Source organism: Hemitrygon akajei, chromosome 6, assembly GCF_048418815.1.
Source record: "Hemitrygon akajei chromosome 6, sHemAka1.3, whole genome shotgun sequence".
NCBI lineage: Eukaryota > Metazoa > Chordata > Chondrichthyes > Myliobatiformes > Dasyatidae > Hemitrygon > Hemitrygon akajei.
In genome coordinates, this window is record NC_133129.1 from 91,972,747 (window position 1) to 91,998,870 (window position 26,124).

General features: G+C 42.8%; 1 protein-coding gene across 2 annotated transcripts in view; it reads right to left on the reverse strand.

Moving 5' to 3' along the window:
• The window catches only part of LOC140729269 (vigilin-like), a 211,851-nt gene that overhangs the window by 167,568 nt on the left and 18,159 nt on the right, over nucleotides 1–26,124 (reverse strand). Inside the window, exon 1 of one of the 2 annotated variants that reach the window (XM_073048851.1) lies at nucleotides 19,709–19,729. The exons of the other annotated variant lie outside the window; for it this stretch is intronic. The gene's annotated coding sequence lies outside the window, so the exon portion shown is untranslated. Of the gene's footprint in view, nucleotides 1–19,708; nucleotides 19,730–26,124 lie in introns of those variants that run through there. 2 annotated transcript variants of the gene reach the window in all.

Sequence of the window (26,124 nt, forward strand, 5' to 3'; positions counted from 1 at the left end):
TATTGCTGCCGCTGTACTTTCTTTGTAGCTGCATCAATATGTTGGACCCTCAGAGATGTTGACACCCAGGAACTTGAAATTGCTCACTCTTTGCACTCCTGATCCTTCTATGAGGATTGATTTGTGTCCCCTTGTCTTTCCCTTTCTGAAGTCCACAATCTGATCTTTGACCTTATGGACGTTGAGTGCAAGGTTGATACTGTGACACCACTCAACTAGCTGATATTGATCCTGCAGTTTTAATGTGCAAGAGTATGACGCAGATTTGCTTCAGTCATTACAATGCAAAAGGACATTTGGCTAATTATGCCAAATGTCATGAAGATGCCACCCAATTAATCCTGCATCCCTCCTCTTGCCCCTTAGCCTTGTAAATCTCCTTTCAAACATATATCAACTGCGTTTTGCACTACTGAACCCACCTTCATCATCTTTTCAGGGCAGTGCATTCCACACCTCAACAATCTCTGATTATTTTTTTTGCCCTAAACCTGAATCTTCTGGTAGTCACTCATTCTATCATTTTCTCCTTCAATATTCTATCAATTTTGAAATAATTCATTAGATTTGTAGCTCGGATAGTTGGGTTGAGTTGTTCTTCGATCTTGGCAATTCACTTGAATTTAACAATTCGTCACCATCAGAGGAGACATTGTCGGTGCACTATAAATTGCCAAGATCGGAGAACAACTCAACCCAACTACTTGCTTATTTATTTAGACAGACCTTTCCATCCAAACGAGCTACGCATCCAGCAAACTCTAGCCTAATCACAGAACAAATTACAATGACCAATTAACCTACTAACCAGTATGGGAGGAAGCCTTTACCATTTAGTAAGCTTACTTTAAAATCCCCCTTAAGCTTTGTTGCACTAACAGGAGTTATTGTGTGTCCCTTCACACATTCCAGGTTTCTGAAGAACAAAGCCAATCAAGTTAAAGCAGTATTGGGCAATTCGGTGGGTTATATTTTCACTGCCAATTGCCAGTCAGCATTTAACACAGAACCGCAGAAATGGACCTCAAGATACCATATTGACAATAAATTTACTTTGAATTCTGACGGTGCCCAGGTTGAGCACAAGAGCTCTAATATTACTCCAGAGTGATACCAATGAGGAAGGCAAATGCAAAATCAGCATTCATTTCGAGAGGACTAGAACGTAAAAGCAAGGAAGCAATTCTGAGGTTTTATAAGGTATCGGTCAGAGTGCACGGAGCATTGCAAGCAGTTTTGGTATCTAAGGAAGGATGTGCTGGCAGTGGAGAGGGTTCAGAGGTGGTTCATGAGAATAATCCTAGGAATAAAGGGTTAACATATTAGGAGGGTTTGTTCAAAGTACACTTATAATCAAAGTGTGTATAACATATACTCCTTACAGGCGGCCACAAAAGAAACCCAGTTGAACCCATTTTAAAAAGAGATTGTCAATCACCCAATGTAGAGAAACAAAAATAGTGCAAACAATAAAAGTAAGCAAATAACATTCAGAACTGAAGTTCACAAAAGTGAGTTCACAGCCACGAAGCCAATAATCAGTGCAGTCGTTTCAGGAGGGCGACTCTCATTGAAACCTATCAAATACTGAAAGCCCTAGATAGAGTGTATGTGAAGAGGATGTTACCTATAATGGGAGTGTCTAGGACCAGAGGGCACAGCCTCAGAATACAAGGACATCCCTTTAGAACAGAGATGAGGAGGAATTTCTTTAGCCAGAGGGCTGTGAATATATGGAACCCATTGCCACAGACAGTTGTGTAGGCCAGGTCATTGGGTATATAAAACAAAGGTTGATAAGTTCTTGATTAGTAAGGGTGTCAATGGTTGCAGAGAACAGGCAGGAGAATGGGGTTGAGAGCGATAATAAATCAGCCACTATGGGCCAACTGTCATAATCCTGCTCCTATGTCTTATGGTCAATAAAGCACTTTTTCGAATGAGGCACAGCTCAAACCAGAACAACCCACCCTTGCACTGCGAAGTTTACCTCTTGATGGTGCTGTGGAATATTCTGCCATGAATTGAGCAGACATGGATCATTAAAGATTAGTTTTATTTGTTACATGTACATCGAAGCTTATAGCATTATTATGCGTCAACGAACAAAGCACAGTGCTGGGGGCAGCCCGCAAGAGGCGCCATGCTTCCGGCACCAACACAGGTAGCACGCCCACAACTCACTAACACTAATCTGTCTTTGGAATGTGGGAAGAAACTGAGCACCCAGAGGAAACCCACCTGGTCATGGGGAGAATGTAAAAACTCCTGACAGACAGCAGCATTATGAAGTGTTATACTTGCCCCTTGGCTGCATGGATGCCATCTTACTTCGAGAGCCTTGGGCATTGGTTGCTGTACCTTTGTTCAGACTTTTCTACAGAAGTGGTTTGCCATTGCCTTCTTCTGAGCAGTGTCTTTACAAGACAGGTGACCCCAGCCGTTATCAATACTCCTCAGAAACTGCCTGGCGTCAGTGGTCGCATAACTAGGTCTTGTGATATGCATCAGCTGCTCATACGACCATCCACCACCTGCTTGTGACCCTGAACGGGGCTGGGGGGAGGGGGGGTGCTAAGCAAGTGCTACACTTTGCCCAAGGGTGACCTGCAGACTAACAGAAGGAAGGAGCACCTTACTCCTTTAGTAGAGATACAGCTCAACCCTGCCATCCAGCCCTTCAATACAAATTTTAAGAAGTGCAGATACTGAAAATTTTTTTAAAAACTGAAAAATGCAGAGGAAAAACACCAGTAGATCAAGTAATAACCATGAAAGGAGTCATCGTTAACATTTCAGGTTGAAGATGCTTTAAAACTTTCCAGCATTTTCTGGTTTTATTACATCCCCTTAAATAGTATTTTAAATGCCAACTTCCTGGCAAAAAATGCCCCAACTGCATTGATATCAAATACATAAATCTAACTCAAAGAACAACTTCTTTTGTGCAATCAGCAGTTTAATATTTCCAAACTAATCTGAACAGTTCCACCTGTCTGCAGTTAAAATCTTAGGCTAAAAATTGAACCCACAAGCACAAAAGAATCATAGGTGACTAAATTCTAACTGTTCAGATTATTTCAAGGAGAGATTCTGTAAAGTACTGAATACAGGAGATGGGATGTAATGTTGAACATGTATAAGACATTAGTGAGGCCTAATTATGTGCAGTTTTGGTCATCTAACTATGGGAAAGATGTAAATAAGGTTGAAAGAGTACAGAGAAAATTTACAAGAACGTTGCGAGTTTCAGAGGACCTGAGTTATAAGGAAAGATTGAATAGGTTAGGATTTTATTCCTTGGAATGTAGAAAACTGAGGTGAGATTTGATAAAGGTATACAAAATTATGAGGGCTATAGATAGGGTAAATGCAAACAGGCTTATTCCACTTTGGTCATGGGTTAAGGATGATAGGCGAAAAGTTTAAAAGGAACATGAGGGGAAACTTCTTCAATTCAAAGGGTCATGAGACTGTGGAACGAGCTGCCAGCGCAAGTGGTGCGTGCAAGCTCAATTTCAATGTTTAAGTGAAGTTTGGATAGGTACATGGATAGGAGCGGTATGAAGAGCTATTGTCCAGGTGCAGGTTGATGCCAGCCGGCAGTTTAAATGGCTTGGCACAGACTAGATGGGCTAAAGAGCCTGTTTCTATGTTAAAATAATAAATACAAAAAGTATAGTTTTATTTTCTGGATAGTGATACAACCTAATAATCAGAGGAAGAAGCAGGCCTGTATACACCCATTTACATTGAAACTACCTAGATAACATTGTATTCTTATCAAATACTTCCAGATTCTACTCACCCGCACACCGGCTGTGACCAACAATGGCCAGCTAATCTACCGACCTGCACATCAATGTGGGAGGAAACTGGAGAACTCTCAAGTCACAGGGATGACTTACAAACTCCATACAGAGGTCAGGGGTGAACCTGGGTGTCGGGCATTTGTGAAGCACTGGTACTGACAGCCGTGCCACTGTGCCACCAGTCAACTTAATTAGCTGACTTTCTTTTGTTTGCTTCATAAATTTATTTATTTATTTATTTATTCGTTCATTCATTCATTGACATACTGCACAGAATAGTCCCTTCTGACCCTTTAAGCCACACCAAACAGTAATTCCCTGATTTAACCCTAGCCTAATCATGGGACAATTTACAATGACCAATTAACCTACCAACTGGTACCTCTTTGGACTGTGGGAGGAAAGCAGAGCACCCGGAGGAAATCCACGCAATCACGGGGAGAATGCACAGACTCCTTACAGGCAGTGGCAGGGATTGAACCCATGACATCTGTACTGTCAAGTGTTATGCTAACCACTAAACTACCATGCTGCCCAAATATCCAAAACTCAAAAGAAACCCAAAAGAACTCATTTTTTAAAAAGAACATCAAACACCCATTGTGCAGAGAAAATAACAACAAATCATGCAAACAATAAACACAGGCATCACAACTGAGGTTGACAAAGAGAGTCCATTTCCCCCAGACCCTTACTTCAGTGCAGAGTGTCGCAGCAAACTGTGTCCTTCACTCGAGACCCAACTCTCTGACCTTTTCAATTTGGCCCGGCACCTAAATCATCATGTAAACACTGGGTTCAGTTGCTTCAGTAGCCACACAGTCATGGGTATAGAGAGAGTTGGGCAGTGGGATACGCACACACCCCAGGGATGACTGTTAACAAGGTGGAGATGTTACTTCAAATCCGCACAGATTGTGGTCTTCCAGTTAGGAAGTTGGGGATCTGGTTGCAAAAGGGTGGTACAGAGGCCTGGGTGCTGTAGCTTTTCAATCAGGACTGTAGGAGTGATGGTGTAGAGCTATGGTCAATAAACGGCATCCTGACATAGCTATTTGTATTGTCCAGGTGACCCAAGGCCGCGTGGAGAGCCAATGAGATCATGTCTGCTATAGACCTATTGTGGTGATAGGCAAATTGCAAAGGGTCAAGGTCCTTACTAAGACAGGAGTTGATTCTAGCCATGACTAACCTCTCAAAGCAAACATCTCAGAGATGTTCTATGTACAAGAGTTTGAATGCCTTCATTGATAGATGACCAGTTACCAATCTATATTACGGCTTTAAACCATATTGTCTGCCTGAACTGCACTTTCCTTGCAACACTCTTATTCTGTGAAACCATTGTGGATAACTTCGATCACCACTGTTAGGGATTATTCTGGAGTTATGCAATATAGCAACTGGTCTTCAGACCTGAATGTGCACTGTAAATTGAATTTAAAATGCAGGTCTTGCTGCTGCTATAGACTGGGGTTCACTGCAAGGCCATTCACCTGCGAAGTCTCCATATGCATGAATGCAGCTAGAGAAACAGAGATGATTAAGACTCATTTTGGGTGTGGCGTGAAGGTCTTGGGATTTGAAATTATGTCCAACTCAAAGGAAGCATTATGAATGCACGAAAAACTATAGGAATTGTCCTGGTGTTACCTTTGTTCTTTAACATATAAAACGTGATGTAATATTGGGTCGGGTGGCCTCTTCTTCCAAGAGAGTCTCCAGAATGATGCCTGCTTGCTTTGCTGAATAAAGGCCACCAGCTTCGGTGCCTATCCGGTGTCGTTTTTCACAGTCACAACAACCACTACTCTGAACTGATTCTACAAGTTACAGGCTCACTTTCAAGGGCACCTTACAAATCATGTTGTCAGTATTATTTTCTATTTGCAGTTTGTCTTCTTACATGTACTGGTTGCTTGTTCATCTTTGTTTCATTATAGTTCTTTTGTAAATTCTATTGTATTTCTCTTTCTCCCCCTGCAAAGGTCTGCAAGAAAATTAATCTCAAGGTAGTATGCGGTAACAGATTTACTTTGAACTTTGAGATTCTGCAGATGCTGGAAATCTTGACCAACACACACAGTAGGTCTGATGAAAGGTCTCAGCCTGAAAACACCAACTGTTTAATATATTACCTACACAGTAATATAGTGATCAGCGTAAGGCCATTACAGCACCAGCAACCCGGGTTCAGTTCCCACTGCTGTCTAATGACTTTGTACCTTCTCTCCGTGACCGTGTGGGATTCCTTCTGGTTCTCTGGTTTCCTTCCAAAGGCGTACGGGGTCAGTAGGTTAATTGGTCACATGGGTATAAATGGGCAGCACAGGCATGTTGGGCTGAAGGGCGGGTTACCATTCTGTATCTCTAATTTAAAAATAAATATAACACTTCCCTTCGTAGATGCTAGATGACGTGCAAGTACAATTATGAAGAAAGTACGAGGGGTGATTGATAAGTTCATGGCCTAGGTGGAAGGAGTCAATTTTAGAAAAGCTAGCACATTTATTTTTCAACATAGTCCCCTCCTACATTTACACACTTAATCCAGTGGTCGTGGAGCATACGGATCCCTTCTTTGCAGAAGTCGGCGTTTTGGACCTCCAGAAAGTGTCCACTGCAGGGGTGATTGATAAGTTTGTGGCCTAAGGTAGAAGGAGATGAGTTATACAGCTCTTGTTAAATGCACATGCAGTTCAACTCTTTGAGCGATTATGCAGAAAGTTTGAAGTTAATAACTAATCTCCTTCTACCTTAGGCCACAAACATCAATCACCCCTTGCTGTGGACCATTTTCTGGAGGTCCAAGACTCTGACTTCTACATAGAAGGGATTTGCATGCTCCACAACCACTGGACTAAGTGTGTAAATGTAGGAGGGGACTATGTTGAAAAATAAATGTGCTAGGTTTTCTAAAATTGACTCCTTCTACCTTAGGCCACAAACTTAGCAATAACCCCGGTACAGCAGCGCCTCTACGTCCTTAGGAGTTTACAAAGATTCATCATGATATCTAAAACTCTGACAAACTTGTATAGATGTGTAGTGGAGAGTATATTGACTGGCTGCATCACAGCCTGGTATGGAAACAGCAATGCTCATGAACAGAAAATCTTACAAAAAGCTGTGGATATGGCCCAGTCCATTATGGGTAAAGCCCTCCCCACCATTGAAACACTGTCACAAGAAAGCAGCATCCATCATCAAAGACCCCCATCACCCAGGACATGTTCACTTCTCACCCCTGCCATCAGGTAGAAAGTACAGGTGTGTCAGGTCTTACATCACCAGGTTAAGTGACACTTACTACCCCTCAACCATCAGGCTCTTGAACCAAAAAGAGTAACTTCACTCGCCCCATCATTGTAATGTTCCCACAACCAATAGACTCACTTTCAAGGATTCATCATGTTCTCAATATGTATTGCTTATGTACTTATTGTTCCTTTCTTTTTGTACTTGCACAGTTTGTTGTCTTTTGCACGCTGGTTGAACACCGAAATTGGTGTGGTCTTTCATTGAACTGCTATGGTTATTAATTAATGGAGTTATTGAGAATGCTTGCAAGCAAGTGAATCTCAGGTTTGTTTATGGTGACATATATGTAACTTTGATAATAAATTTACTTTGAACTTTAAAATTTGAGCCTGATTTCCTGAGTTCCTCCAGCATTTTCTGTGTGTTGCTCACACTGTTCAACAGTCTCGTTTTTGTCGTGGTCTCCCTCAATGCTCCATTGTAATGATTCTGTACAGACACAATGCAAAATAGATTTTTCCCACTGTACCTGTGACAATAATAAACCAATGTACCATAGTGGTATTTCACCTAGAGTATCATGTGCGGTTTGGGTCAGCTTTTTTAAGGAAAACCTATGGTTTTCGTGGAGGATTCTTGCTCTCGGACTCGCCAAGCAGCCTGGCATTTTGATATCCCCAGGTGTACCTTCGGGTTGCGGCCATGTGGATGACCCGATTCCTCGCTACTGAAGTGTCACGAGAGATTTAAACACCGAGACAACAGGCAATGTAAGCTGCTGCCGTAAGAAGGCCCCTGCACTCAAGCGGTCTATTTCTCCCTCTCCCTCGATGGTGAGCGCCTGTTGGTCCTCAAGTTGGGGAACTTGGACAAGCAACTCGTCAGACTGCAACATCGAAGCTGCAAGCCGTCGGTCTCCTTTCTCGCTTGTTACAGGAGCAACATCTCTCCCTCCCTCGTTAGTGACAGAAAGAGCCTGTCTGAGATGTTGAAGTGTTGGGATGGACAGTAGTTTTTGATGGACTCTGGGGGCTTTGCTATTGCCCGCGTTGTGGGTGATGGGGGTTGATGTTTTTTCTGAAGCAAGTGGAGGGAGGGAAGGGGTGATGATTGATGTCTTTGTTGCTGCTTATGCGTGGAAGTGGGAGGGGTGGCTTAGGGGTTCTAACATATTCTGTCATTCATTCTTTGCTTTTTTTCTGTTTTGTTAATGTCTGCAAAGAGTAAGAATTTCAGTTGCAGACTGCATATATTCTTTGATTTTAAATGAAAGGATATATTTCCACAGAGGGAAGACTATCTTTTCTCGGGTAAGGTGACCAAAAACAAAAACAAAATGTCACCAGACTGTCATGAGGAGATAGTGGGATTGTACTAGAGAGAAATACAACACAAAGACAGGCCAGTTGTCCTAATGAATCCACACCAAATATAAACCACACATGTACACTAATCCTACACTAACCCATGTTATTTTCCCCACAGTCCCTCAACACCCACCAGATTCTAGAATGTACAGCAGTCAATCAACATACAAGCAACCAGCACATTGTTGGGATGTGTGAGGGAACTGGAGAAAGATTAAAGATTTGCTAGATTTCTCACATGTACATTGAAACATACTGTGAATTCCAACCATCAACCCTTCAACTATCAGGCTCCATTACTAGCATGGACAACTTCACTCACCTCACCTGACCACTGAAGACAACCTACAGACTCATTTCAAGAACTTTATGACTTATGTTCTCAGTATTATATATATATTTATTTATCTGTCTGTTTATTTGTTTGTTTGTTTATTTATTTATATTTATCATTATTAGTTTTGTATTTGCATATTTTGTCTTCTTGTGCATTTTAGTTATTCATCAGTCTCTGTGTGTAGTTTTTCATTGATTCTATTGTATTTCTTTGTCCTACTCTGAATGCCCACAACAAAATGAATCTCGGGGTAGTATTTGATGATATACACATACTTTGATACTAAATTTATTTTGAACCTGACCTTTGAAGTGCATTGTTTGCATCAAATCAAATCAGCGAGGGTTGTGCTGGGCAGGTGGGAGAACCTGGGTGAACGCCACATAATCACAAGGAGAATGTGCAAACTCCACATAAATAACAACCAAGGCAACAAATCTACTAACTGTGCCATATTTACTCAAACTTGAAATATGAAATATGAAAGGATTTCTCAATGAAAATTCTACAGCCTTCTGACAGACTAGACGTAGACAAATCTGCAACTGGGACAACATCTCAAGATATCCTAGGTACCCATTTCATTAGGTACTTGAGAAAAGCTGGAAATGGAAGCAGCACACACAAACTGCTAGAGGAACCCAGCAGACCAGGCAGCATCTATGGAAAAAAAATACAGTCGACGTTTCGGGCCTAGGCACTTCAGCAGGACTGGAGAAAAAAAGATTTAAAAGGTGGAGCGAGGGGTGAGAGAAACAAAGGTGAGGTGAAATCAGGAGGTGGGGGGGGTGGAGTTGAAGTAAAGAGCTGTGAAGTTGATTGGTGAAAGAGATACGGAGTTGGAGGAGGATAGGATAAGACAGAAAGCCAAGGAAGAAAGAGAGGAGCACTAGAGGGAGGCAATGGGCAAGAAAGGAGACAAGATGAAAGAGGGAAAGGGATGGGGAATGGTGAATGAGGGGGGGAATTGCCAGAAGTTTGAGAAATCAATGTTCATGCAATCAGGTTGGAGGCTATCTGGATGAAATGTAAGATGTTGTTTATCCAACCTGAGTGAGGCCTCATCGCGACAGTAAAGGAGGCCATGGAGTGACAACTCTCAGACATCTCCCCTAACTTACCCTCGAACAGGATCCCACTAAAGAGCACCAGGCCATTGTCTCCCACACCATCACTGACCTTTTTAGCTCTGGGGATCTCCCATCCACTATCACCAACTTCAGAATTCCCGCACTCCTCACCACCCATTTCTATCTCCTACCCAAGATCCACAAACTCAATTGTCCAGGTAGACCCACTGTTTCAGCTTGTCCCTGCCCCACTGAACTCATATCTGCATACCTCAACTCAGTTTTATCCCCCTAGTTCAGTCCCTTCCTACCTACATCCGTGACACTTCACACACTCTGGATCTTTTCAATGACTTCAAGTTCCCTGGCCCCCATCATCTTATTTTCACTATGTCCATCGCTCACCAGGAAGGCCTCAAAGCTTTCTGGACACCAATCTCAACCAGTTCTCCTCCACCACCACTCTCCTCTGTCTAGTGGAACTTGTCCTCACTCTTAATAATTTCTCCTTTGACTCCCCCCACTTTCTTCCAAAAAAAGGCGAAGCCATGAGTATTCACATGGGTCCCAGCTATCCCTGCCTTTCTTTCAGCTACATGGAACAGTCTTTGTTCCAAGCCTACACTGGTGTCCGTCTCCTTACGCTACATCAATGACTGCATTGGTGCTGCTTCCTGCACCCATGTGAAGCTTGTCGACTTCATCAATTTTGCCTCCAACTTCCATCCTGCCCTTAAATCTACCTGGTCCATTTCCAACACCTCCCTCCCCTTTCTCAATCTTACTGTCTCTATCTCTGGAGACAGCTTATCTATTGATGTCTATTATAAACGCCCAGACTCTCACAGCTACTACACTATACCTCTTCCCACCCTGTTACTTGTGAAAACGCCATCCCCTTCTCTCAATTCTCCTGTCTCTACCGAATCTGCTGTCTGGAAGAGGCTTTTCATTCTAGAACGAAGATGTCCTCCTTTTTCAAAGGGGTTTCCCTTCCTCTGCCATCAATACTGCCCTCAACCACACGTCAGCTCTTACCCTATCTTCCCGCCACTCTACCAGGGATAGGGTTCCTCTTGTCCTCTCCTACCACCCCACCAGCCTCCACATCCAGCACATGATTCTCCAGAACTTCAGTCATCACCCACAGGATCCCACCTCCACCATCTTTCCCTCACCCTGCAGGCTTTCCACAGGGATCGTTCCTAACTCGACTGTTTTCCATTCATCCCTCTCCACTAATCTCCCTCCTGGCATTTAACCTTGCAAGCAGAATACGTGTTACACCTGCCCCTACACTTCCTCCCTCAGTACCATTCAGGGCCCCAAACAGTCCTTCCAGGTGAGTTGACACTGCACCTGTGAGTCTGCTGGGGTCATATACTGTGTCTAATGCTCCTGGTGTGGCCTCCTATATATAGGAGAGACCAGAGGCAGATTGGGAGACCGCTTCACCGAGCACCTACACTCCATCCGCCAGAAGAAGTGGGCCATCCATTTTAATTCTAATTCCCATCTTGGTTTGTCAATCCATGGCCTCCTCTACTGTCGCAATGAGGCCACACTCAGGTTAGAGGAACAACACCGTCTAGGTAGCCTCCAACCTGATGGCATGAACATCAATTTCTCAAGCTTCCGGTAATCCTCTCCCCACCCTCCCCCTCACCATTCTCTATCCGTTTTTCCCTCTTTCACCTTATCTCCTTGCCTGCCCATCATCTCCCTCTGATGCTCCTCCCCCTCCCCCCTTTTCTTTCTTCCAACGCCTTCTTTCCTCTCCTATCAGACTCCTGCTTCTCCAGTCCTCTACCTCTTTCACCAATCAACTTCCCAGCTCTTTAATCCATCCCTCCACCTCCCGGTTTTACTTTGTGTTTTTCTCTCCCCTCCCCCAGATTTTAAACCTTCTCATCATCTTTTATCTCCAGTCCTGCCGAAGGGTCTAGGCCCAAAACATCGAATGCACTTTTTTCCATAGATGTTGCCTGCCCTGCTGAGTTCCTCCAGCATTTTGTTTGTGTTACTGAGTGTATATCCCTGGTCTTCTGCTGCTGTAGCCATCCATTTCAAGGTTTGATGTGCTGTGCATTCAGAGATGTTCCCCTGCACACCACAGTTGTAACGTGTGGTTATCTGAGTTACTGTCACCTTCCTGTCAGCTTGAACCAGTCTGGCCATTCTCCTCTGACCTCTCTCATTAACAAAGTGTTTTTGCCCACAGAACTGCTGCTCACTGGATGTTTTTTTTTGTTTTTCTAATCATTCTCTGTAAACTCTAGAGACTCATGTTTGAAAATCTCAAGAGATTAGCAGTTTCTGAGATATTCCAACCAGCCCATCTGGTACCAGCACTCATTCCACGGTCAAAGTCACTTAGTTCACATTTCTTCCCCATTCTGATGTTTAGTCTGAAAAACAACAACCTCTTGATCATGTCTGCATGCTTTTTTGCATTGAGTTGCTACCAAATGATTGCCCGATTAGATATTTGCATTAACATGTATTCCCAGTAAAGTGGCCACTCAGTGTAGACAGCAAGACATTTAGAACTGAGATGAGGAGCAAAGTCTTCATTTAGAAGATGCTGAATCTGTGTATTTTCCTACCACAGTAAGAAATAACCAGATTCCTGGACACATAAAGCACTAGGAGTATGGGGAGAGTAAAGGAATACTATATTAAGATGCAGGGGTTCCCAACCTGAGGTCCACAGACCCCTTTGCTTAATTGTATTGGTCCATGGTATAAAAAAAGGTTGGGAAACCCTGAAAAAAAGGATCAGCCTTAATCGTACTGGAAAGCAACACTGTCTCAAAGGACCAAATGGTTTATTTCTTCTCCTATTTTTCTAACTTTTATGTTCTAAGTTTCCATTCTTCAAGGTAGCTTTGACTACACTAGATCTTTTCCTCTGTTGATCTGGCAATCTTTTCCCTAGACAGAGCTCAGAGTTCAGTAATAAACAATCTGCTAGAAGAACACAACCGGTTGAGCAACATCTCTGGTAAAAAAAAAAAGGAACTGTTGACATTTTGGGTTGAAATCCTTCATCGGATCTTTAGACCCAAAACATGGACAGTCCAAAAGATTCAAAGTACATTTACTATCAAATAACGTATAAATTATACACCTTGAGATTTGTTTGCTTACAGGCAGCCACAAAGCAAGAGACCCAAAGAACACAGTTAGAAAGTGACCATAACCGCTGCACTGAAGAAGAGCAGAAGAACACACACACACGTGCGTTATGCAAACAAGAGGAACAAATGCCAGCATTCCAAACCAGATCGAGTCCTTCGATCCGCACCCGGAGTAGGCCCAAGCCTCGACCTCAGTTCAGCATATTAGCGGACAAAAACGCCACAAAACTCACAGAGAAGATAGCCGCAGCCTCGCAGTTCACCGCCTCAGCACCGCAGAGAGAGGAATCAACATCGCAGGAGAGTGAGCGAGATCAGCCCAACCCTCGCCTCTGGTCCCGACACTCAGGCTTTCCTCTGTCTGGGACTCTCACACAGATGCTGCTCAAACCACCGAGTTCCTCCAGCAAATCGCTCAATCTCATTGAAACCTATCGAATATAGGATGATTCCATTCAGGGAGGAGTCTAGGAGCACAGGGCACTGCCCCAGAATGGACATCTCTTTGGAACAGAGATGAGGAGGAATTTCTTTAGCCAGAGTTTGTAGAATTCAGTGTCACAGATGGCTGTGGAGGCCAGATCATTAGGTACCTGTAATGTGGAGGTTGATAGCTTCTTGATTAGACAGGGCATCAAAGGTTATAAAGAAAAAGTAGGAGAATGGGGTTGAGAGTGATAATAAATCAGTCATGATGGAAAGGCGGAACAGACTTGATGGGCTGAATGGCCTGATTCTGCTTCTATATTTTATGGTTGTTGCTTGAGGCTCCAGCGTCTGCAGTCTCTTGTGGTTCAGAATAGACTGTTGGTTTCAGGAGTCCATTACGCAAAGGGCATGGAGCCATGAGATGACACCCAGGCTGTCATCTCCAACAGTTAATTAGGTATAACTATGTTGTCTCTGCTAGAGATGTCAGCCTGGGTGAAGACACTGATGTTGCCTCATTTATTCTTCCTGTGGATTTGAAGCAATTTTTGGAAGCAGCATTGGTTATATCTATCCTTGTTTCGAGGTGCCTGGTGCAGGTCATGTCCCTGAAACATACAAGAGGGCTTTCCCCGAGGATCATTACCTTGTGGTGGTAGAGGGGCTTGTGAGCTCCCCAACAAGTAGGCTGACCCACGATGGTAAGGTCAAAGGGGAGGTTCCTGACAAAGAGCGATCCAACCAAGATCTCAAGGGTGGAGCTGGCGGAAGGCGATGACACAACACCGGGTCAGTCAAGGCAGGCGAAAGCTGCAGCAATGAAATTGTCTTGCATTCTATGCCACTGGATCCTGATCCTGACCTGTCAAGGACCACGTGATGGCTGCCCATGCATCAGCCTTCCCACTTTAAACAAAGCCATGCGTAGGTATCCTCCATTACAGGAATAGCATCATACTAGACTTGAGTGACTACACTACTATGGATTACTGCAGACTGGTAGACCATGAGTGTTGTACCAGCTTTGAAGGGTTGACACAGTCAGTATGCACAGCCAGCTCCACATCACCATTTTGCTCACCCTCTGTTGGATTGGACTGTAGAACTGTTATTTTTCTTGTAGCTTAACTTTCTTATGCATCTTTGTATTTTAATATAATTAAATTTAGTGTAATATAGATTTAGATTAATTCAATATAGTTAAATATAATAATATTTAATACGATTGTTCGATGCGTATTTCAGTGGTTACAGTTGCTTCTGTATTTTCCGGAAGCTTCTTGATTTCTGGGGCAGGTGTCATTTTACTTGAATCTGGCTATCTGATTGGTTAACTGTTAACAATGGAATTTCTGGTATTTCAGTCTAGTATGTAAAGACCAGGACTACATTTCAGTCTTTGCTTTCCTTTGACCCTCTCGACGCTTCATCTTCTTTGCACTTGTATCATTTAATAAAATTACTGTAAGCAGCAAATTTAACACCTCATTCTTGATTTCCGAAGGGCCTTTGGATGCCAGAAGTATCAGGATCCAACAATACCTACAGTCCGCCCATCTTCATATCTCTCCATAGCATCACTTACTTGCACTTTGTGTAGCCTCCAGCTCTGCAAAGGTACAGCACTACAGAGCTATAGAATGGACAAACACACACAAATTGCTGGAGGAACTCAGCAAGTCAAGTGACATCGATGGAGGGGAATAAATAGACAATATTTCAGGCCAAGGTCTGGAAAGGAAAGTGGAGGGGACAGAAGGTGGGGGACTGGGAAGGAGTACAAGATAACAAATTATAGGTGAGTCCAGGTGACAGAGAAGGTGTGTGAGGATGGGGAAATGAAGAAGCAGGGAGGGAATAGATGGGCAATGACTGAATGCTAGAGCAGGTTCAACGGGCCAAATAGCTGAGCACGAAGGAATCTATTAGGAGAGGACAGTGGACCGTGGAAGAAGGGAAACCAGAGGGAGGTGATGGGCAGGTGAGAAGGGATGAGAAGGCTGAGAGGGTAACCAGAATGGAAACGGGGGGGGGGGGGGTTGAAATTACCAGAAATTAGAGAAGTCAATGCTCATGCCATCAGGTTGGAGCCAAGACAAAGAAGGCTAGCCCATCAAGGAGGTAACAAGGCAAGTGAAGGCGCTGTGAAGCATAGCCTTCGAGACAGCTGAAAGCAATTGTAGGCAGTATGTGGAAAAAGACAAGTGGGCATAACCTTTTACATAGTGAAACACTGCAAGATGTTTCAGAGGAACAGTAAAGAATGCACGATGCCAAATTTCTTACACTTGGATGAGTGAACCTTAAGGGAGAAGAGAGAGGTGAAAGTTTGCAGTCAATAGGTGGAAATCCAGGCATTGGGCCCTTGGCAGCTGAAATGACAGCATAGTTATAAACAAGGGCTGGAGAGCCACAAATATCCTGATGGCTTATACAGATGGAGGAAATTGAAGGGAACTAGGCATAGAACTATGGAACAATTTTGTATCAAAGTTGAGAATGTTAAAATTGAGTCAGTGCCTAACCAGAAGCCACTATGAAATTCAAAGTACATTTATTATCAAAGTATGTATACTGTATAGAACCTTGAGATTCTAAAACAAAGAAATCCAATGGAACCCATTAGAAAAAACAGTCAAACGCCGAATGTGCAGAAAAAACAAACCATGCAAACAATAAAAGTAAGCAAGTAACATTCAGAACTGAAATTCAGAAAAGCGAGTCCACAGCCACAAAACCAGTCATCACTGCAAACAATTCAGGAGTCAATTAGTTTGTATGTCACAGCCTCAGTTCAATGCAGGGATGAGTAAATTCTGTGGAACAGAGCACCCTGACCTTTTCAATCTGGCATGGCATCTAAATGGTTCAAACATCATCAGGTCTTTCCTCACTCTATTGTGTGATGGATAAATGCAGTTTTGGATGAGTCATTTTATAGAGATGTAAGTCCCTTAGTCTTGTCACAGCTAAGTGTTAAAAACCAAATGACTGAGAGGAAGGGCAACCACACGGACGATAACCGGCATTCTAGATCTATTGGTTTAATCACCCGGAGTTCAAAACCCAGTTTATCTGCTAATCGGAAGATTGACAGCAGACAATCTGATCACCAGAGTTGCTGGATTTAGACACACTCTTTCTGGCAAACAATCATCGCAAGTAATAGTCTGTAATGTCCCTTTGGTCTGGGAGACAATTTGATGTGGTGGATCTGAGGCGAGGTGGCAGGCCTGTCATCGAGACCGAGGAAGACTGGAGGTCTGATCAATTTAAGCACTGGGTCAAATTGGAAAGGTTGGCTACAGGCTGAATTGAGGCAGCGGGGTCCACACAGGGCATCTCAAGGCAATTGAACCTGATGTTTAAACATCGATTTAGGTGCCAGGCCAGATTTAAAAGGTCAGGGTTTCAGGCCCAAGACAAGGGACAGGCCGGTTCAACTTGTTGCTCTGTGACGTTTACTCAGCTCTGCGCTGAACGATGAATCTCGGACTCTCTTTGTGGGCTTCAGCTCAGAATGCTATTCACTTGTGGTTATTGTTAGTATGACTTGTTTTTTTTCCTTTCTGGACGTAGAGTGTTCGACGGTCTTCGTTTTCTTTAATGGATTCATTTGGGTTTCTTTGTTTCGTGGCTGCCTGTTAGGAGACAAATCTCAAGGTGTATAATGTATACATACTTTGATAACAAATGTACTTTGAACTTTCATTAGCTCCCAACTAATGTTCCTAAGGTACAAATCTGCATATAAGAGGGGGACTGAAAATCTGGCTGAGAGGTGTCACAACAGCAATCTCTTACTCAATGTCAGCAAGAACAAGGAGCTGAATATTGATTTCAAGAGGAGGAAATCACAGGTCAATGAGCCAGCCCTCATCGGAGACCAGGGGTGCCCGGGTTAGCAACTTTAAAATCCTCAGTGTTATCATTTCAGAGGACCTGTCCTGGGCCCAGTATGTAAGTGCTGTTGCAAAGAAAGCACAGCAGCACCTCTAATTCCTTAGAAGTTCGCAGAGATCTGCATGACACATAAAAACTCCTGACAAACTTCTATAGATGTGTGTGCAGAGTATATTGACTGCATCATAGCCTGGTCTGGAAACACCAATGCCCTTTGAATGGAAAATTCTACCAGAAGTGGTGGATACAGCTCTGTCCATCACAGGAAAAGCCCTTCCCACATGAAGCATTGTCACCGGAAAGCAGCATCCACCATCAGGGACCCCCACCACTCAGGCCATGCTCTCTTCTCACTGCTGCTGTCAGGAAGAAGGTACAAGAGCCTGAGGACTCGTACCACTAGGTTCATTAACAGTTACTACCATGTCAATTATCAAACTCTTGAACCAGAAGGGGTAACTTCACTTGCCCCATTACTGAACTGTTCCCACAACCTATAGACAAACGTTCAAAAGCACTCCATCTTATTTTCTCAATATTTATTGCTTTTTTTCCTCTTTTTTGTTTGCATAGCTTGTTGTCTTTTGCATATTGTTTGTCGATCCTGTTGACTGCAGTCTTTCTATTGTGTTTCTTGGATTTGCTGTATATGCCAGCAAGAAAACAAATCTCAGGATTGTAAATGGTGACATATAAGTACTTTGACTGACTTTACTTGAATGCTCACAAAGCAGCCTACTAACTCCTACTAAGTTAGTTCTCTAACTCAGATCAACAGAGAGTATACGTCACGCTACTTGGAAAGGTCCGCAGACCAGTCAATTATAAAGAAAAAATTACAGAGTAAAAACACCTGTGACAGTAACACCCCAAGTTTTAAGTGGTGCAATATACTTAGTTGCCACTCGGGTACAGGAGTGGAACTAGGAGTGGTCTTCTGCTGTTGTAACCCATCCACTTTAAGGTTCAATGTGTTGTGCTCTTCAGCACACCACTGCTGTGACGCGTGAATATTTGAGTTATTGTTACTCTCCTGTCAGCTCGACCCAGTCTGGCTATTTCCCTCTGACATCTCATTCCCACAGAACTGTCATTCACTGGATGTGTTTTTTTTGTATCTCGCACCATTCTCTGTAACTCTAGAGACTGTTGTGCGTGAAAATCCCAAGGAGATCAGCAGTTTTTGAGACCTCAAACAACCCTGCCTGGCACCAACAATCATTCCATGGTCAAAGTCACTTCGATCACATTTCTTCCCCATTCTGACGTTTGGTCTGAACAACAACTGAACCTCTTGACCATGTCTGCATGCTTTTATGCACTGAGTTGCTGCCACATGACTGGCTGATCAGATATTTGGATTAACAAGCAGGTGTTCATGTGCACCTAATAAACTGGCCATTGCGTAGGTCTAGTTCAATGGTTCCCGACCTTTTTTTTAATGCCATGGACTCCTACCATTTACCAAGGGGTCCGTGGATTCCCAGGTTGGAAACCCCAAGTCTAACTGTACCTGATATTAAACTAACCTTTCAGAGTCTGGGAGTTCAAAACCCAGCTTACCTGCTTATCTGCTAGGCTGCGGACCGACAGCAGACAACTTGATCATGAACACTGATGGACTAAATTAGCTCCCAACTAATCTTCACAGAGTCACACTACGTGGAAAGGTCTACAGATCAGTCAGTTATACAGCAAAAAAATTAGCTAGTGAACACAACGGTGACAAGTAACACAGTTAAAACAGTGCAGTATTTCTTTCCCATTCCAGGACGATCTGAGCCATTGGGTCTCAACTTGGGTCCACGGACCCCTCATTTAATGGTACAGGTCCTTGGCACAAAAAAAAAGATTGGGAGCCTTTTTTATGCCGTGGACCTCTACCATTAACCATCAGGGAGGTACAGAAGCCTGAAGACCCACACTCAATGATTCTGGAACAACTTCTTCCCCTCTGCCATCTGATTTTTGAATGGGCATTGAACCTATAAACACTACCTCACTACTTTTTATTTCTATTGTTGTATTACTTACTTAATTTAAATAGTTAATATACACAGTATATACTTAATGCAATCACGGCTTATTTTCTATTATTATGTAATGCCTCATGCTGCTGCTGCAAAGACAACAAATTTCACGACATATGCCAGTCATATTAAACCTGATTCTGATCCGGAACTGCTGGCCTAAAGCACAGGAAATCATCTCACAGAATGTGGGTGTACAAGAGATGACAGTTGCTAGAATCTGGAGCAAAAAACAACTACTGGAAGGACTTAGTGGGTCAGGCAGCATCTACGGTGGGAAAAGGACAGTTGTTTCAGGCTGAGACACTTCATGTGGACTGAGAGAAAAAGGGGAGACAAAGTATAGATTGAGTACATACGGAGGATGTCAAAGCCAGGATGAATAAGGCCAGAGTAGATCGCAACATCTTGAAGAAAGTGAGGACATCCCAACTAATATCAAGGAAAACCAAAATCAATATTGTCATCTCAACTGTTAACATAGTGCTCCTCTATATGACTCTAAAATTGGAGAACAACAAAGAAGACACTACAAAAACTGGTTGCCTTTCATCAATCAGTGTCTGAGAAGAATCCTAAACATCAGATGACCGAGTAACCAAACAGACACTGTGGCAAAACACCAACCAGGAATTCATAGAAATACAAATACGCAAACAGAAATGGAGGTGGATTGGCCACACCTTGAGGAAGCCAATCTTCCACAGCATCACCAGGCAGGCATTAAAATGCAATCCCCAAGGAAAGAGGAAAAAGGGCCGTGCGAAGAACACCTGGACGGGAGACATCAAGGCCAAAGCTAGATGATGAGGATACTCCTAGCCCACCCTTAAGAAACTGGCTCAGAACAGATGTCAATAGACGGGAGGTTATTGATTACCTCTGCTCCACTGGAGCTAAGGGCCACAAAAAGACAAGAAGAATGTATAAGGTGATATTTGGGTAGTCTAGGCAAGGCTAGCTTTTATAATTGATCCCCATGTCCAAGTTCTGGCTCCATCCCTTCTCCCCAACTCTGGCTACCTCCCCTCTATCTGTCAGTCCAAATGAAGGGTATCGATCTGAAATGTCAACCGTCCATTTCCCTTCCACAGATGCTGCCTGACCTGCTGAGTTCCTCCATCATTTTATCTTTTTTCTTACGGAATGTAGAACTTGGTATCAGGCGTAACTGTTGAAATGTGGATACCTTTAAGGAGAAGCTGGATAAATCTAGAAAGGGGAAAAGGTTGAGCTCAGGTGAGAGGAACCTTGTGTGAAGCATTAATGCCAGCACACTGGGCAATTCCCTCTGGGGTGTGAAATCAATGCAAAGTTCTTTACTCATATCTGAAAATAAAATTCAAAGCATTGCTTTTGAAGTATTTCCAATTTAGTTTAGCCACCATCAGTAATTTTGTTTAAAATTTGTTTAAAAATTTTTATTGACTGATAATACCTTAGGTGATTGAAGGAAAAACTGGTTGGTAAAGATTGCAAATCTTTCAGCAAAGAAATGAGAATAAACAAAATAATCTGCTGGAGGATCTCAGCAGGTTGAGCAGCATTAAAGTTCAAAGTACATATATTATCAAAGTATGAATACTTCAAACAACCGTGAGATCAGTGTTCTTACAGGCAGCCACGAAACAAAGAAACCCAATAGCACTTAGTAAAAAGAAAACATCGTCAAACACCCGGGGGAGGGGGAGCAGAATTCGTGCAAACAATAATATAAGCAATCAGCATTCAGAACTGAAGATCACAACGCCAAGCATCACAGAAGCTAATTGAGAAGGCCTCTGTACTGAGCCGAACAAACCCCACAGAGCTGTGAGCCAAACTGGTCTGTCTCTTCCTCTGATCCCGACACCCCATCCACTTCAATTTGGCCTGGTGCTTAAATCATCCAAACCTCGGGTCATTTCTCACTCTTGGACTCAGTCACCTCAATACGGCTAGTACACAAACTTTCCAATTCAGGTCAGCTGATCAAACCTTGGATCTCTCCTCGTTTCGTCTTGCCTCTGCCTCAATGAATTACCTGACCTTTCCAATTCGGCTTGGCTCTTAAGTCGATCAAACCTCGGATCTTTCCATGCCCTCATCTCCGAATCATTGAATTACCTCCAAGTTCACTCCAGCAACTCCAGCCCAGAGTTCTGCAAGTGACCTGCCTCAGTAAGACTCCAGTCACACCACAAAAATGTCAGATTGTACAGGCGATTCCACTCAACTCCGACAGGAAAGCCACCGGCCACTGTTTGCAGCGAGCATTTACTAGGAAAAGTGTGAATAACAAAGTACTTAGTTTTTTTTTGTTTCACTGGCCACCAGCAAGTTGTCACTCAAACCAGTAAAGAGTGCCATCTTAAACCAGATCATCCAATTGTTCACTTTTTGGTCAACCCAAATCATTGATAATTCCTTTCCTTCCCCCACACGTTGTTCGACCCACTGAGTTCTTCCAATGGATGTTTGTTGCTCTGGATTTCAGCATCTGCAGCCTCTCGGATCTCTAGAGAAATTGAGTAAGTGTCAGAGAATCTCCTGGGACCCCCAGATCATTAGCATAGCACTGACAAGCAGAATTTATGACATTCTCTCCAAGAAAAAAGGGGAAACCTTAAATGGACACCCATTCCTGCCATGTCACAACTCCTCTCTATCTGACAGGTGTATCAGCTGAAGTCATTCCACATAGTGAGATAAAACTGCGAATCATTAGAGGAGTGAGAGCAAATGACAATCTTCCACGGACAGACTGAACAACAATGAATCATAGACTGGTATGAGAAGATCAACCTAAGTCTGAACATGGAGAAGACCAAGGAAGTCATTATGGTCTTCGGGAAGGTGCAGACGAATACATGACTCATCCATAGAGAGAGTTAAGTTCCTGTGAGTTCACATGCCATTGACCTCATCTGGTTACCTTAATATCTCCTCCCTGAATAAGAAGGCACAGCAACGCCTCCACTTCCTGAGGAGATTGAGGAAAGCAAGACTCCCCCCTACCCATCTTAACTATGTTTTACAAAACTCATGGGGGTCTCCCTACCATCCATCCGGGATATGTGCTGCATACATAGGACCCTTAGTATCATCAAGGATCCCACCCATCCATTCCTCTGACTTTCTACCGTCAGACAGAACACTCCGAACAAGAACGGTCAGGATGGGTAACAGTTTTCACAAAGGCCATTAGGCTTCTGAACTCCCTGCCACATTGCATTTGAAGTGTCACCAGTTAATCTGTTTCGTACCTTACAATATTTAATTTACACACTTTAGTTTGTTATTTATGACCAATTCATCTGCAGATTTGATCCTTACTTTCACACATTATCGTGTATTATGTGTGTTATATGTACTACTGTGCTTTACACCCTGGTCAGGAGAAACATTTCATTTTTATATACATTATATGGATATATATGTTAAATACATGGATATAGTTAAATGACAATAAACTTGACTTGAGATTAATTAACTGAACTGCAGTTACAATTACCAGTTACCAGTGTTAGTACAGCGTCAAATGCTTCCAGGCTGAGTAATCGCCGAACCAGCTACTGACTGTGCATCAGAACTACCTCTGGTTAAAAGTGGCATCCAGTCGCTGAGATGATGTAATACTACAGTGCACTGACACTCCAGAATACTGCAGCACAGATCGGCAGGATACGGGTCTGCAACACTGCCAAGAATGCCTCACCTCCTGACTGCCCCAAGCCTTTCCACCACCTCAGAAGCACTGCCAGGAATCTGCAGCTACATTTTTTACCTGCTTGAGACGTGGGGATTCTTGGACAGGCTGGCGCCATTAGATTCTTCAGAGTTCAAAGTAAATTTATTATCAAAGAGCTTATACTGAGAGTAACTGTGGGAAAACAGTGAATGTAAAAGCACATATGTGACGTTGAGGCTTTATAAAGCACTGGTGAGGTCTCACTTGGAGTATAGTGAGCAGTTTTGTGCCTCTTATCTTATAAAGGATGTACTGACACCGAAGAATGTTCGAAGGATGGTCACGATTCTTGTATTGAAAATCTGATGGTTCTGACCCTGCATTCATCGGAATTCAGAAGGATAAGGGGTGACTTCATTGAAATCTATCGTATGTTGAAATGCCTCAATATAGTGGACGTGGAGAGGATGCTTCCTATAGTGGGGGAGTCTAGGAACAGGACACAGCCTCAGAATAGAGGGGGAGCCCTTTCAGAAAGGAGATGAGGTGGAATTTCTTTAGTCAGAGTGTGTTGCACAGGCGGCTGTGGAAATTAAGTTATTAAGTATATTTAAGACAGATGTTGATATATTCTTGATTGGTCAGGGCATGAAGGGGCACAGGGAGAAGGCAGAAAATTGGAGCTGAGAGGAAAAATGGATCAGCCATGATGAAATGGTAAAATGGCCTAATTCTGCTCCTATACCTGATGATCTTATGGAAAACACCAACCAGGAATTCATAGAAATACAAATATGCAAATGGAATGCAGGTGAATTGGCCACACCTTGAGGAAGCCAACCAACAACATCACTGGCCAAGCATTAAAATGGAATCCCCAAGGAAAGAGAGAAAAGGGACGGCCAAAGGACACATGGAGGCTGAAATTAGATGATAGGGACACTCCTGGTCCACCCTCAAAAAACTGACTCAGAACAGAAGACAATGGAGACAGCTGTGGGGGGGGGGGGGTGTCATCTATGGCCAATGCTCCACTGGGAGCTAAGGACAAAAGATGAAGAAGACAGTGTGAATATGTCACCATCTACTACCCTGAGATTCATTTCCTTGCAGGCATTCAAAGTAGAACAAAGAAATACGAAAGGATCAATGAAAGGTTACACACAAAGTGTGACAGAAGTGTAAAAGATATATACACACATACACAAAATTATACAAATTTATGTATTATTGCATACAGATTATATAAATACAAAATTATATGTTATTGTTTACTTTAATATACTTAACAATTGCTCAATCAATGTTGTTGTATTTTTGTTGTTTGTCACACCCTGACATGCAACAAAAATTCCTTCAGGAGAAGGAAATTGGAGGTCCATGAGCCTGACCTCATCAGGGGATCCGAGGTCCCTCAGTCCCTCAGTAACTTTAAATTTCTCGCAACTGCAAATATGAAGAAAGCACGGCAGCACCTCAACTCCCTTAGAAGCTTGTGCAGATTCTGCATGACATCTAAAACTGTGACAAACTTCTATAGATGTGTGGTTAAGAGTATATTGACTGGCTGCATCACAGCCTGGTAATGGAAACACCAATGCCTTTGAACAGAAAATCCTACAAAAAGTTATGGATATGGCCCAGTACATCATAGGTAAAGCCTCTCCAACTTCGAGCACATCTACATGAAGAGTTTGCACAGGAAGGCAACATCCATAATCAGGGACCCCCCCCCCCCCCCCCAAGGTCATACTACAGGAGCCTCAGGACTCATGCCACATTCAGGAACAGTTATCACCCCTCAACCACCAGGCTCTTGAATCAGAGGGGTTTCTATTATGGTTATTGAATTTGAATATGCCTGCAAGAAAATTATTTATATAGTGACATATCTGTACTTTGATAATACATTCACTTTGAACTCACCACAAAATTACTAATATATGTAAAGTGTAATCCTAGAACCTTTGTGTTACTGGTCAAAGATTAAGATTAGCTTTTATCACATGTACAGCAAAACATAAGATGAAAAGCATCGTTTGTGTCAACATGCCCACAAGTAATTAACCCAATTCGTACTACTTTGGAATGTGGGAAGAAATGTACACTCTCCTGACAGACAGCAGTGGGAATTAAACCTTAACTGGCACTATTTCTGCTTCCTAAATACTTTTGGGTGTCTGAAATATTGTGGAATATTGGTAGCACGGGTTAGCTATTTTGAAGTTTGGTTGATCACTGAGCTTCGCAAAATGTTGGCAGATGCTTCAGCTCCAATCGAGAAGCCATCATCAGAGTTCAGTTGAGGGTGTTGCCTCTTCACAATGCCGGGTTTATACTCCTCCGGGGTCTGCGTGTATACTGATTAGATGTTGTGATCTTGTTGGCTGGTTCAAAACACTGTAAACAGTTTAGCAATAGAAGATTCTGATCTGCTAGCTTCGAGGGAGATCCATTTTGGGTGTATTTTAAGGATTTTGGGTTGCTGATCATGAAAACCACCATGAAATTTCCCTATCGCGCACCATTTTTTGAAATCGCCTATACTTGTTATTTCAGTTCATAATTCAATTCAGAATGCCAAAGTTAAGGAGGGCATTCAAGAATTTTGTTGAAAATTTAATTGGCAACTACAGAGCACAAAACGATATGCATCTGCTTGACGACATTCTTCAAGCATACAAAACCAAGAAATACATGTTACTAAAGATTCATTTTCTACATTCTCATTTAGACTTCTGCCCTGCTAATCCTGATGCTGTCGTGACGAGCACGCTGAAAGGTTTCACCAGGACATTGCGGTCACAGAGAAACAGTATCAGGGCAACTAGAATCCATCAATGCTGGCTGATTATTGTTGGGCACAAGTGAGAAGCGTCAGACACCAGTACAAAAATCATCAACAAAATATTTTCAGTTTAGTTGAACTATCGCAAAGTATCAGCACCGCTACGCAATTGAACACATTATATTCAATAAAAATCTTTTTTTCTCCAAATTCCTACGTGATACAAGTAGTCTGAAATTATATTTGTGTTCAACTTCAAGCAGTCCATCACTAAAAATATCCGAGGAAGCAGCACTTCCACAAAAATTTGTTGTTCA